This window comes from Argopecten irradians, unplaced genomic scaffold (assembly GCF_041381155.1).
Source record: "Argopecten irradians isolate NY unplaced genomic scaffold, Ai_NY scaffold_0994, whole genome shotgun sequence".
Lineage (NCBI taxonomy): Eukaryota > Metazoa > Mollusca > Bivalvia > Pectinida > Pectinidae > Argopecten > Argopecten irradians.
In genome coordinates this window covers 8,880-21,732 of record NW_027188461.1, presented here as the reverse complement: position 1 = coordinate 21,732, position 12,853 = coordinate 8,880, and the positions used below count along the sequence as shown (strand labels likewise).

The 12,853-nt window shown below is 34.8% G+C and overlaps 1 pseudogene; it reads left to right on the top strand.

Annotated features, from left to right (window-relative positions):
* The first annotated feature begins 1,528 nt into the window (after nucleotides 1–1,528).
* LOC138313857 (DNA-directed RNA polymerase III subunit RPC2-like) lies at nucleotides 1,529–11,764 on the top strand (annotated as a pseudogene).
* The last annotated feature ends 1,089 nt before the right edge of the window (nucleotides 11,765–12,853 follow it).

Genomic DNA, 12,853 nt, shown 5'->3' with positions numbered 1-12,853 from the left:
AAATATAAAAGAATAAAATAATCTTTGTAACTATATTTCATTAGCCCTAGAAAAGAACATTACTGTAATTAAGATTAAGACCAAGTTTTGTGCTCTCTTTCTCTACTACAATACATTTCAATTTTATCAAGAATGTATGTTTTTATCAAAGTTGTGTGAGTGTGGCGTATATCGTCACTGTAAACCCAAAGCAAATAGAGAATCTGAACCCATAACAAGTTATGATTGACAGTTGTCACCACAAGATGAATTAGCCGTGGTCAGTGTATACCTAATTATATGGTAATTATATAGTGTATACGGTGTAATTGTAAAGGCGCTGATATCCCACAAAATTACGGTAAACTGTACGGGAAAGAACAAATCAAATCATGAATATTAGTAAATCAATACATGTCTATATATAAAGGATACAATTCAATTCTGCCTCATACATTCTGTTGGTCTCATGTAAAACTCAAGCCGTTCTCTTCGAAATTTCAGTGCATGTTATCATAATTCACATAATTAAAACTTATTTTAACGTCTTTCATAACTAAGAACAAACATTTGCTCAAATTCACTAAATTTTTGACACATGTACATTTGATTTCTAATAGTTTAACAAAATGTTTCACATACTATCATTTGGACGTTTTCTATTTAATTAATGAGAAAGATAATCTATTTCTTGTAATTTCTTAGATACTGATATGTGAGCTACATGTAATTCGTTTTGTAAGATAATGTTACAAGCAAAACTTACCACATATTTTACAGTGAACATTTAGAAGACAAATGTATATAATCAACACACTGAACATATTGAAAAAATTTGCAATAATTAAAGATTTGAATATATTTATTACTTTAACTGCATTCTCAATATTTTCCGTTTGTCAAAATATCAAAAACTCCTACTAAACAAGTACAAGTAATTTCCCAGTTAAATGCTAGCACTTCCCTTTTCAACAATATCTTCGTCTCAACCATACATGAATCGATGAGAAATCAATACTAAAAGTATTTTGAAGACATTTCAAATTGATTTCTTACTTGAATATTAGATCTATCAAACGCTGCTAGAGATCGTGAACGTAAAAAAAAATCATCATTTGAAACATCATTTACTTGTATATGTAGGTATACAGTATTAACCTAACCAACCATCTTTAATAAGATAGACAACAAACATGTTCATTCATTTAAATTTACTTTTAATTAATCTCAATGTGTTCCGTCATAAGCTTTGTCTTATATCTGCCTACATAAAAGTGAGGCCGTTTCGACTGGGGCCGTTTTAACTGGGGCCGTTATTGCAGTGGGGCCGTTTTAACCGTACTCCGTTTACTGCTACAATAGTAATCCCTATTGAGATTATCTCCCCTAGACTCCTTTATATTCGGACGTTTGATAGGTCTCCGACGAGAGACATCTATCAAACGTCCGACTATAAAAGAGTCTAGAGGAGGAACCTCAATAGGGATTACTGCAATAGATCAACGGCTCTTGCCCATCGTAGTTGTCAGTCTAGTGTACCCTGCATTCCAGCAGATATTTTACTACTTCTACATATGTACGTATGCATGCAATATGTTTCTTACTTTCTACTTATTAATTACTCATACATATAGGCCTATATGTTACTCAATTGGATAACTGTTACCTACATGTATGTAACAGGAGAGGAGAAGATGTAGCGGCAAGACCGGGGCCGGGACCCTCCGAACACTAGCCGAGTGTTCTACCATCTGATCATGAGCTACCTGGTCACCGATGATCGACCCAGCCCAATCCCGCTACGCTACTCCCTCCTTTCTCAAAGTCTTCGCCCTCGAAGACACACAAGTCCTTTCTAAACACCACCACCGTCCTATTATTAGGGCCCCGCATCGAGATGCGGGTGCCCTATAGTAATCAGGTTGTCCGTCCGTCCGTCCGTCCGTCCGTCCGTCCGTCCGTCCGTCCGTCCGTCCGTCCGTCCGTCCGTCCGTCCGTCTGTCTGTCTGTCTGTCTGTCTGTCTGTCCGTCCGTCCGTCTGTCCGTTTTTTTTCTTTTGCACATTAATGATGGAAGGGAGTGGAGTATTTTCCCCATATTTTACATGATGATTCCCCATCCATCCTAGATCTGCTTTGTAATTTTTCAGGCTGAAATTAAATTAAAAAATCGGCCATCTTGGATTTTAACATTTAAAAAAATCACAATGTTGTTGCTCTTAACTGATAAACATTTTGTTATAACATTATGATGCAAAGTTGTTCAGAATTAAACAAGGAGTTGACTGTCCAAAGGTAAGGTCATGGGCCAAGGTTACTAAGTCAAAGGTCAAGGTCAAATTTAAAAAAATTATTTTCTCATGAACATTTTGCTACAACATTTATAATGAAGCAGAGTTGCTCAGAATTAAACAAGAAGTCAACTCGCCAAAGTTTTGACTGACCAAAGGTAAGATCATGGGGTCACTGCATCAAAGGTTGTGGACACATTTTCCATTTTTGGACTTATTAACAATTTGTTATGACATAATAAATAAAATAAGTTTTTCCAGAGACAAAGAAAAGATATACCATTCCACAGAGTTTATTTGCAGATACAACTCTTATGGAAAAAAAACTTTTACATGATTAAAATATTTGAGCAAGACCTTTATTCCCTTCCTTTCACATTTGTTATGTTTTTCTTCAGCAAACTATGAGGTTTACCTTGTTTAAAAGGGGTATTTGAGTTAATTGTATGCTCTTAATGTAATGTTAGCTTGGAATCAGGATTCATGTTAAATACTTGGAAGACTTTTTCCAAAGAATTATAATAATGTACCATCATCGGTTTCCCAATTAATGTTGACATTAATTATTTATTAGCAACATATAGCTAACACGGAAGAATTCGTTGTCAAAATACTACTTTTCCACTTAAGCACGTCAGACACATAGCGGGGCCCTTTCTGACGTGTCAGTGTTCTAGTTTAGTTGGGCGACAATTTCGTAACAAGAGAGGAGAAAATGTAGCAGCCAGACCGGGATTCGAACCCGGGACCTTCCGAACACTAGCCGAGTGCTCTACCGACTGAGCTACCTGGTCACCGATGATCAACCCAGTCATAACCCGCTACACCTATATATGTGCCTATAAATGGACAATGAAATAAGAGACTTCTAAATAGGTACACATACCGTAGTCTTTATCTCTGTGTTAAATAATGAACTCTTAGGAAAGAGTTTCACTTCCTTTAGCACTAAACTTTAAATATGCTTCACCGCTGACAAATGTTAATTTTTCACTATCAAAAACAGGAGCAGACGATTTTGTCTTTACACAATTACCACAATTGAAAAGTTTAAGCTTCTAATTTTACTTTAAGTTAGAAATATGAAAAATAATTAATTGCATCCTGAAAAAATTCTGTGGCACTATATCCAATATGGAATGAAGTACAGATTGCGCATGCATCATGATCAAAGGTAAAATAAATTATTTCATATTATCTTTTGTGTTAATTACACACATACATGATTAAACACCAATTACTGTTCAAATGATGAGTATCATTTATGCTCTGTCGGCGGTGGAGCATCTTTAAATCCAACCATCAACTGACCTTAACGGTATGAATTCATCATGAATTTAAACTACAGTGTAAATCAATTTGATCAATTTGTATAAACAGGAGAAATGGAGACTTCTTCCTGCATTCCTGAAGGTGAAAGGCCTGGTAAAACAGCATATAGATTCCTTCAATTTCTTCATAAACAATGAGGTGAGTGTTGATTCATTAATGTAAACTGTGTTATCATCACAAGGTTTACAATATTTTGCAGTATTGTATCAAATATATTTCAAATATAATGCATAATAATATTTCACAATAAAATAACAATGTTGATTGTGGTCTACAGATGATTTTAAATGCATAATCATGAAATGATCTATCTGAGTAACAATCTGTCAGCTTTAACAAATTAACACCAAAAAAAATTAACAATGTGATTAAATTTCATAATTAAAACATATTATTCCTGATACCATCCGATTTACAAATCCTCTTCTAGTATTCCTGATACCATCCAATTTACAAATCCTCTTCTCAAAAGTCAAAACATTGAAATGAATAAATATGTAATTTCCTGATATAACAGAATCGAAGGATTGTTTTTAAAGTTGTATGGTCTGTGACTTATTGTATTTTTGGCATAGAAAAAGTATATATATAAAGTGTTCTACATATTTTTCCACCTCTCTAAGTTTTCACTTTCGATATTTACCAACATTTGTAAAGTTCGTAATCGCAAAGTTATTAAACAATTGAATTAAAATATTGATTTCTAACGTGTACACGTGTATCTGAATTGTTCCGAACTATTTCGATCTGTACGAATATTGCCGGTATTGATCACGTGGTACGGCTCGAGAAGTTCTTATCTATACGGGTAATGCCGATGTCGGTCACGTGATGCAACTCGGTTTTCCGATCTTACCCGAAAGTTTGAAACATAGCGTTGACTGTGGCTGTTCTTTTAAAATGTGTGATATTTCATGCGACATTTACAGCTAATATATATGTCAGTAGTATATTGGTGCTTTTGTAGATCTGAACCATCATCTATAAGCCTCTATATTCACACATTGTAAGTTTTATGAAAGTTTGTGACGGTGAAAATTACAAGAAATACAACTTAAATGGAATTTTGTTCAAATATAAGTTAGATAATAAAAATAGAACATACCAGTACATTAGCTATTTCCTGTTTGAATTTCATGTATTAAAAATGAATAGCGTTTATAAAGTATATAATTAGTTTGACATTTCACACAACTCAATTTTGTTTTAATAATAATTTTTACCCCTTTCTGTTTCAGATTAAAAGTATTATGAAGGCGAATGAGAAAATCTCCAGTGATGCTGATCCCAACTTTTACATGAAGTTTGTATCAAATATAGTTTTATCTGTGCAACTTATCTTTGAATGCATGTAGTGACACATGATATTATAGCCTTATTATTAAGTACACTTGTTTTAATGTTTGAAAATAGGTCAGTGAGATTAGAAGATCAGCTTACTTTCTTGAACACAGCTAGATTCTGCACTGACAATGAAGAATTATAATATGTCATCTGGTGGGATGTTGAAAACTCCTGAAAATTCTGTATACCTATTTGTGTCACACATCCTTTAACTCATTCATCCCTAAAACTTCATAATGGACTGGTCTAGTCTTTGATTTTAGAAGAGCCTAGATATGTCTTTAATTACCTTATGAAACCATTTAATGATTGATTACAAGGAAACTCATTAAGATATTGCTGTAGTCATGTTTACATAGACTAGCTTCTAGGTAAAAATCCATGCGCTAGCTTGAAGTTTATTGTAATTATGAAATATAACTGATATTAAACTACAGTTGATTTAAAAGAGTGAAAAGTATTTTTGGTTTTTGACCGGACCATATTAATTATAATAAATTATTATTACTAGAATGCTTATGGTATATATGAATGCTTTACCGTTTTCAGATATCTTAACATCTATGTTGGGATGCCAGATGTGGAAGAGGGTTTCAACATAACAAAACCCATATCTCCTCATGAGGTACTGCAATTATGTTGACAAAGTCCACAATTATTTACCAGATATTAAACGTTTTTAATCTCCTTTCAAAGTTATCTTGAGAAAATTATTAAGAAAAAAATGTATACCATGTTATCTTCACTTGCTTTTGTGTAAATTGTGAACTCATACCTGTCAAAATATAGATGTATAGTAGAATGTGGTGATCATCCTGATCTATGAGAGTTACTTCCCTTCATTTCACTCTGTTATTACCAGTATTGATGGAGTGATACTAACAGTGAAACATTACCAGTATTGATGGAGTGATACTAACAGTGAAACAAAGGGAAGTACCTCAGATTGATCAGAAAAATAACAATGGAATACAGGTAAATTTTAAAAAAGTGTATAGAATTCAGTGGCTAATAACTGTATAAGACTGACTTTTCAAGAATTTGATATATTTTCCAAGAATAATGAATTGATTGTGCTGACATTACAGTGTCGTCTACGAGATATGACCTATTCAGCACCTCTCACAGTGGACATAGAATACACCCGTGGAAACCAGAGGATTGTCAGGAAAAATCTCCCAATCGGAAGGTAAAATTTGCCAATATTATTACTTTAAAGATGCTCCACCGCCGACAGAGCATAAATGATATTCATTACTTGAACAATCATTGGTGCATTATCGTGTATCTATATATATGTCTAATTAGCACAAAAAATAATATAAAATACTTCATTTTGCCGTTGGTGCATGCGCAATCAGTACTTCATTCCATATAGGATATAGTGCAACATAATTTTTTCGGGATGCAATAAATTATTTTTCATATTTTTAACTTGAAGTAAAATTAGAAGCTCAAACTTTTCAATGTTGGTAATGGTGTAAAGTAAGTAACTTTTGTAACTGAAGAAAAATACTAAAACGTCTGCTCCTGTTTTTGATAAGTGAAAAAATACCATTTGTCGGCAGTGGAGCATCTTTAAGCGCTTGGCATAAAATGCCTTTTGATTCTTGGATGGCCAAGATACTGCAAAATACTTATGATGATCTTAATTTTACATTTGCCCTATTTTTCTATATAGATGACCAAGAGCGCAGCATAGCTCCAGCTGTAAATCTTGGTTTGACGTTTTGTTTTTTTATGTTGGATGCATATGTTGTTACAGAGTTCCAATTGTGACTTTAATGTGACATTTTTTTTCTATTCCTAGGATGCCTATTAACATGATAATGCGGAGCTCCAATTGTGACCTTAGTTTGACCTTTTGTTTCTATTTATAGGATGCCAATGATGCTGCGGAGTTCCAATTGCGTCCTGACGGGCAAGAGTCCAGCCGAGATGGCCAAGCTGAATGAATGTCCAATGGATCCAGGTGGTTACTTTATTGTCAAAGGAAATGAAAAAGTTATCTTGATCCAGGAACAGCTCTCAAAAAACAGAATGATTGTTGATACCAGTGCTGGGCGCAAAGGCACCATAGAGTGTTCTGTTACTAGGTAAGTGACCAAAGGCACCATAGAGTGTTCTGTTACTAGGTGAGTGACCAAAGGCACCATAGAGTGTTCTGTTACTAGGTAAGTGACCAAAGGCACCATAGAGTGTTCTGTTACTAGGTAAGTGACCAAAGGCACCATAGAGTGTTCTGTTACTAGGTAAGTGGCCAAAGACACCATAGAGTGTTCTGTTACTAGGTAAGTGGCCAAAGGCACCATAGAGTGTTCTGTTACTAGGTAAGTGGCCAAAGGCACCATAGAGTGTTCTGTTACTAGGTAAGTGGCCAAAGACACCATAGAGTGTGTTCTGTTACTAGGTAAGTGGCCAAAGGCACCATAGAGTGTTCTGTTACTAGGTAAGTGACCAAAGGCACCATAGAGTGTTCTGTTACTAGGTAAGTGGCCAAAGGCACCATAGAGTGTTCTGTTACTAGGTAAGTGACCAAAGGCACCATAGAGTGTTCTGTTACTAGGTAAGTGGCCAAAGGCACCATAGAGTGTTCTGTTACTAGGTAAGTGACCAAAGGCACCATAGAGTGTTCTGTTACTAGGTAAGTGGCCAAAGGCACCATAGAGTGTTCTGTTACTAGGTAAGTGGCCAAAGGCACCATAGAGTGTTCTGTTACTAGGTAAGTGGCCAAAGGCACCATAGAGTGTTCTGTAACTAGGTAAGTGACCAAAGGCACCATAGAGTGTTCTGTTACTAGGTAAGTGACCAAAGGCACCATAGAGTGTTCTGTTACTAGGTAAGTGACCAAAGGCACCATAGAGTGTTCTGTTACTAGGTAAGTGACCAAAGGCACCATAGAGTGTTCTGTTACTAGGTAAGTGACCAAAGGCACCATAGAGTGTTCTGTTACCAGGTAAGTGACCAAAGGCACCATAGAGTGTTCTGTTACTAGGTAAGTGACCAAAGGCACCATAGAGTGTTCTGTTACTAGGTAAGTGACCAAAGGCACCATAGAGTGTTCTGTTACTAGGTAAGTGACCAAAGGCACCATTGAGTGTTCTGTTACTAGGTAAGTGGCCAAAGACACCATAGAGTGTTCTGTTACTAGGTAAGTGGCCAAAGGCACCATAGAGTGTTCTGTTACTAGGTAAGTGACCAAAGGCACCATAGAGTGTTCTGTTACTAGGTAAGTGACCAAAGGCACCATAGAGTGTTCTGTTACTAGGTAAGTGGCCAAAGGCACCATAGAGTGTTCTGTTACTAGGTAAGTGGCCAAAGACACCATAGAGTGTTCTGTTACTAGGTAAGTGGCCAAAGACACCATCGAGTGTTCGTTACTAGGTAAGTGGCCAAAGACACCATTGAGTGTTCTGTTACTAGGTAAGTGGCCAAAGACACCATAGAGTGTTCTGTTACTAGGTAAATGACCAAAGGGCAGTAGAGTTTTCGTGATACTAGATAAAATAGATTTTACTGAGTTTTTGATTGTATACCAGTACTGACTACCCATGTATACCTACTGTGTAGACCGAATAATATGTTTATAGATGATATTGTTATACCTTTTATATTAGATATTATACTAACATATGTATAATTGTGCATTACACAGCTCAACACATGAAAGGAAGAGTAAGACATATGTGACCACCAAGAAAGAGAAGTTTTATCTCCGCCATAATACCTTCGCTGAGGTAACAAACTAATATGTAAAGTAGCATATCATTACACAATTCAGATAAAATGTACCATCATATTGATATAACTAAGCACAGTATTGACACAGTAAAGTCTCATGAATAAATTGAATACCTGGTATTGAATTATGATTTTTTTTTTTAGTAATGATGATTGATAAAACTTGAATCACACTAAATACTCATAGGGGTCATCGGTAGACATACATTGCTTAAAAATATGTAATAGTCATTATTCTTGTTTTAATACTTTTTCAATCAATGATGTTTAACTAATATGCTGATATTAAATTTTGAAGAATAAAGCTTTGACAATGTTTATGTGTAGGATATACCAGTGGCGATTGCTTTCAAGGCAATGGGAATCGAGTGTGATCAAGAGATCGTACAAATGATTGGAAGTGAGGAGGAAGTTCTCACGGCCATCGCCCCATGTCTAGAGGAGTGTCATCGCGCTCAAGTGTTCACCCCAGACACAGGTTATATTCTAGGGTTATAACAACTATTTTCAAATCTTATTTCTTATGATATTCATAATTAAATGTCATTGTATCTATCAACAAATGGAATTTGTCTTTAACTTATTAGAGTACATTCATTCTATATCAATGATATAAAACCTTATGAAACAAACCTGGCACATCCTTACATGACCCTGGCTGTTAATAGGACTTTAATATAATAAAACTCAAACCCATGATATCAATGATACCTTCTGCCTATTCATGGTTTAGTGGATAGAGATGAGATGTATTATTATTCAAAATATAAATTGGGACACTTAAACAGGAGGATATTTGTTCCTTTGAAAAAAAATCAAGTTTTAACGAACTGTTTGTTATTTTGTAGGCTCTAAAATACATAGGTATGCGTGTGAGACAGCGCCGTATGTGGGGTCCCGCAAAGAAGAGTAAGGTGGACGATGCTAGAGACGTTTTACACAGTGTGGTACTGGCCCACGTCCCGGTAAGTTACTGCAATAATTATCCTATTTCACAAACTACAGACCCTTCTTGGAAACGAGTCCCCTTATGTTGTATTTAGTCTTTATAAATATATGCAAAGTCATTAAAATAAGTACAACTACTTTGAATAGAATCATCAGTATGAGCTAGATCATCGTTGATAAATATCTACATGTTGATTCAGATTGACTTCTTGCCCCCAATTGGCCTGAGGAGCAGACAAAAGTGATCAAAACTAATTAAGTTTTAAGAAACTTTTGATTCCTGCAATTTCCCAATTTGAATTATACCAGTACATGTAGTTTCTGGTTTTATCTACATTTATCATAATAAGAGTTTGGACATCAAAGATGAATACGACAATATAATGATTATTGAATTATTTAGATTAAATTTTTTCTTATTAAACTTTTACCATGATACCATGTAGGTAATCCTGCCCTTATTTACATGTACAGGTGGTGCAGTGGAACTTCAAGGTGAAGTCTGCGTACCTGGCATTGATGGTACGCCGTGTGATCCTGGCCAAGGGTAACAAGGTCAAGGCTGATGACAGGGATTACTATGGTAACAAGCGTCTAGAGTTGGCGGGGCAGCTGCTTTCTCTGTTGTTCGAAGACTTGTTCAAAAAATTTAATTCTGAGGTAAATGACATTTTGTTATATTTATATCAATTGTGATATCTGAAAAAAAATATTATCAATAAATGCTTTGTTCATTCTGTATGGTGAGTTTTAACACAGGATTGATATGTTTGGACTTAATTTACCTGTTTGAATATTGTTATGACTGTTTTATTAAACTGTAAATTAATTGTTCTGTAGTTAAAGAGGATAGCTGACATGACAATACCCAAACCAAGAGCTGCCCAGTTTGACATTGTTTAAACACATGAGACAAGACCAGATCACAAACGGACTCATCAACGCAATATCTACCGTAAGTTACAAAGTATAAAACACAGGAATGTGTTATGAACAGGAAATTTCTTTTCAATTACAACCTGATTTAATATATAAACTAATTCAGATTGTACATGGTATACAGAATTACCTGAAGTATGTTGTTTATACAGCTGTCAGTTCTCAAATATGTTACGCCATTCATGCAATTTATAAGATATGTATTTCTCCAATTACTTCTGGTATCTAGCCTGTTGTGCACGGTCTGATAGAAGGTTTTTTAGATATACCTATTTAGCGACTGAAAACTCCACAGATTTTGAAAAAAACTTGATACACAGAACCCTGACATAAGTAGGGGAGTTGAAATAAACATGTAATAGGGTTCTCGTAATGTCCACTATTAATGGAGTTATAACTATATTTGTGTCAGCAGGGGTTGGTATTAGTTACACTCCTGGCGACGATTTTTAGACATATGTGGCGTCTTCTTGCTCATGATTTACTAAAATACTGACGAGCTAATTGTATATTCTGTCTTATCTGTTTATTTGCTCTAATCCATTTTATTCAAGATTGCTTTTGAACTTAACATTTGATTTCGTCAAAAATAAATATTCTGTTTTTTGTTAGTAGTATGTATATATGTAATGAATGTGTCGTTTGTTTCAGGGTAATTGGTCTATCAAGAGATTTAAGATGGGACCGAGGTGGAGTTACACAAGTACTATACCCGATTATCCTTTATTTCAGCACTAGGCATGATGACTCGTATCTCAAGTCAGGGGGGTGAGCACGATCAGTTATTGTTTTCCTCACTTTCTACTGGTCAGGATTCACTAAAACTAAGTCCACACCACCTAACTAAAGGTCAGACATGGTCTGGTAACTATTGAATAATTGAAATTTGGGTTATTGTCTGTTTGCTTTTATTTTTTGCGAGTACACACACTTTCACCTGTATCTTTATTCCTATCTTCATAAAATTAGATCCAGCGTTCTTGTTAAAATATTTAATTATTCTTTGCCATAGACAATTTCCCTTGCTTTACACAAGTAATCGAATGTTTGCTGTTATATTGTTTTCTGTTATATAAGTTTCTTTTATATATAATTGAAACTTCTCTTCTCTTGCAGTTTGAGAAAACTAGGAAAGTGAGTGGGTCCCAGATCACTGCAACCTTCACCGTGGGGAATGTTGTGTCCCTCTGATACACCTGAAAGGGGAGTGGTAAGTCTGGTCTCTATTACCACATCACAATTTTTAGTTACTCTCATATGGCCAATACAACATTCAGTTTTTATCTCAATCGTTTTTAGTGTTGTTCCCATTCATCATTTATTAATCAATGTCTAATCGTAAAAGACAACCAATTTTGATTAATTGATTACTCATATATCAACATCAATGGATTCTACTTTCATTTTCCCTTAAAGAGTACAGAGTTTATGTCTCTTTCTCTTTTAGCAATATGACTTCTTTACAAAACCTGCTGTCAAAAAACAAATATGATAACAAATATAAACATTATAGGCCTAATTTGTTCATCAATAAAGATTGTTACTTTGACTTGAGTCCAAATCTTATAATAAATCAGAATACGAAACTATTGCAGAATAAAGCCAGTATGAAAAATACAAAATGCCTTTAATGGCGACCATCAATGTCGTGAAGCTTTTTTTTTTCATATCGGCCTACAATTTGTATTGTTTTATAATTCATATTGGAATTTGAATAGTCATCGTTATCATAGTTTGTAAATTGACTTTGAACAATAATTATGTTTTTTCTATTTGTCAAGAATTTTTGATAATATTAGTCTTTTATTAGGGTGAGCATCAAGTAAGCAACTAAAAATAAAGTAACATAATGAGTAACCAATTAATAATGGAAAAATCGATTGGTTGACACTAACCATATATTATCCCATCATCGATGATGAAATCTTTCACCAATTCCCCAACACTTATCCGCTTTTAACAAAGCAGTAAATGTCATTACCTTATTGTAAAAACACTTACACTAATTGATTTTTTTTAAAACACGCATGGCGTGTGATATTGTGAATCCTCAGTACTCCAGGGGTTCTCAATCACTTACGATCTCTACACCCCCCTGGACTAGCTCATAGTTAAAACTGAATGGCCAACAGTACAGAAACAGGTAATTTAGTCCGTATATAATGTACACATTAGTCGGACTGTCGTGGGCTTGTGACAAGTTGGGCATCTGCAATCTCTGTGTTCTTCTAAAGGTAAAATTTTTTTGCTGGCCTGTTATATTGGTTCAATTTTTGTTCC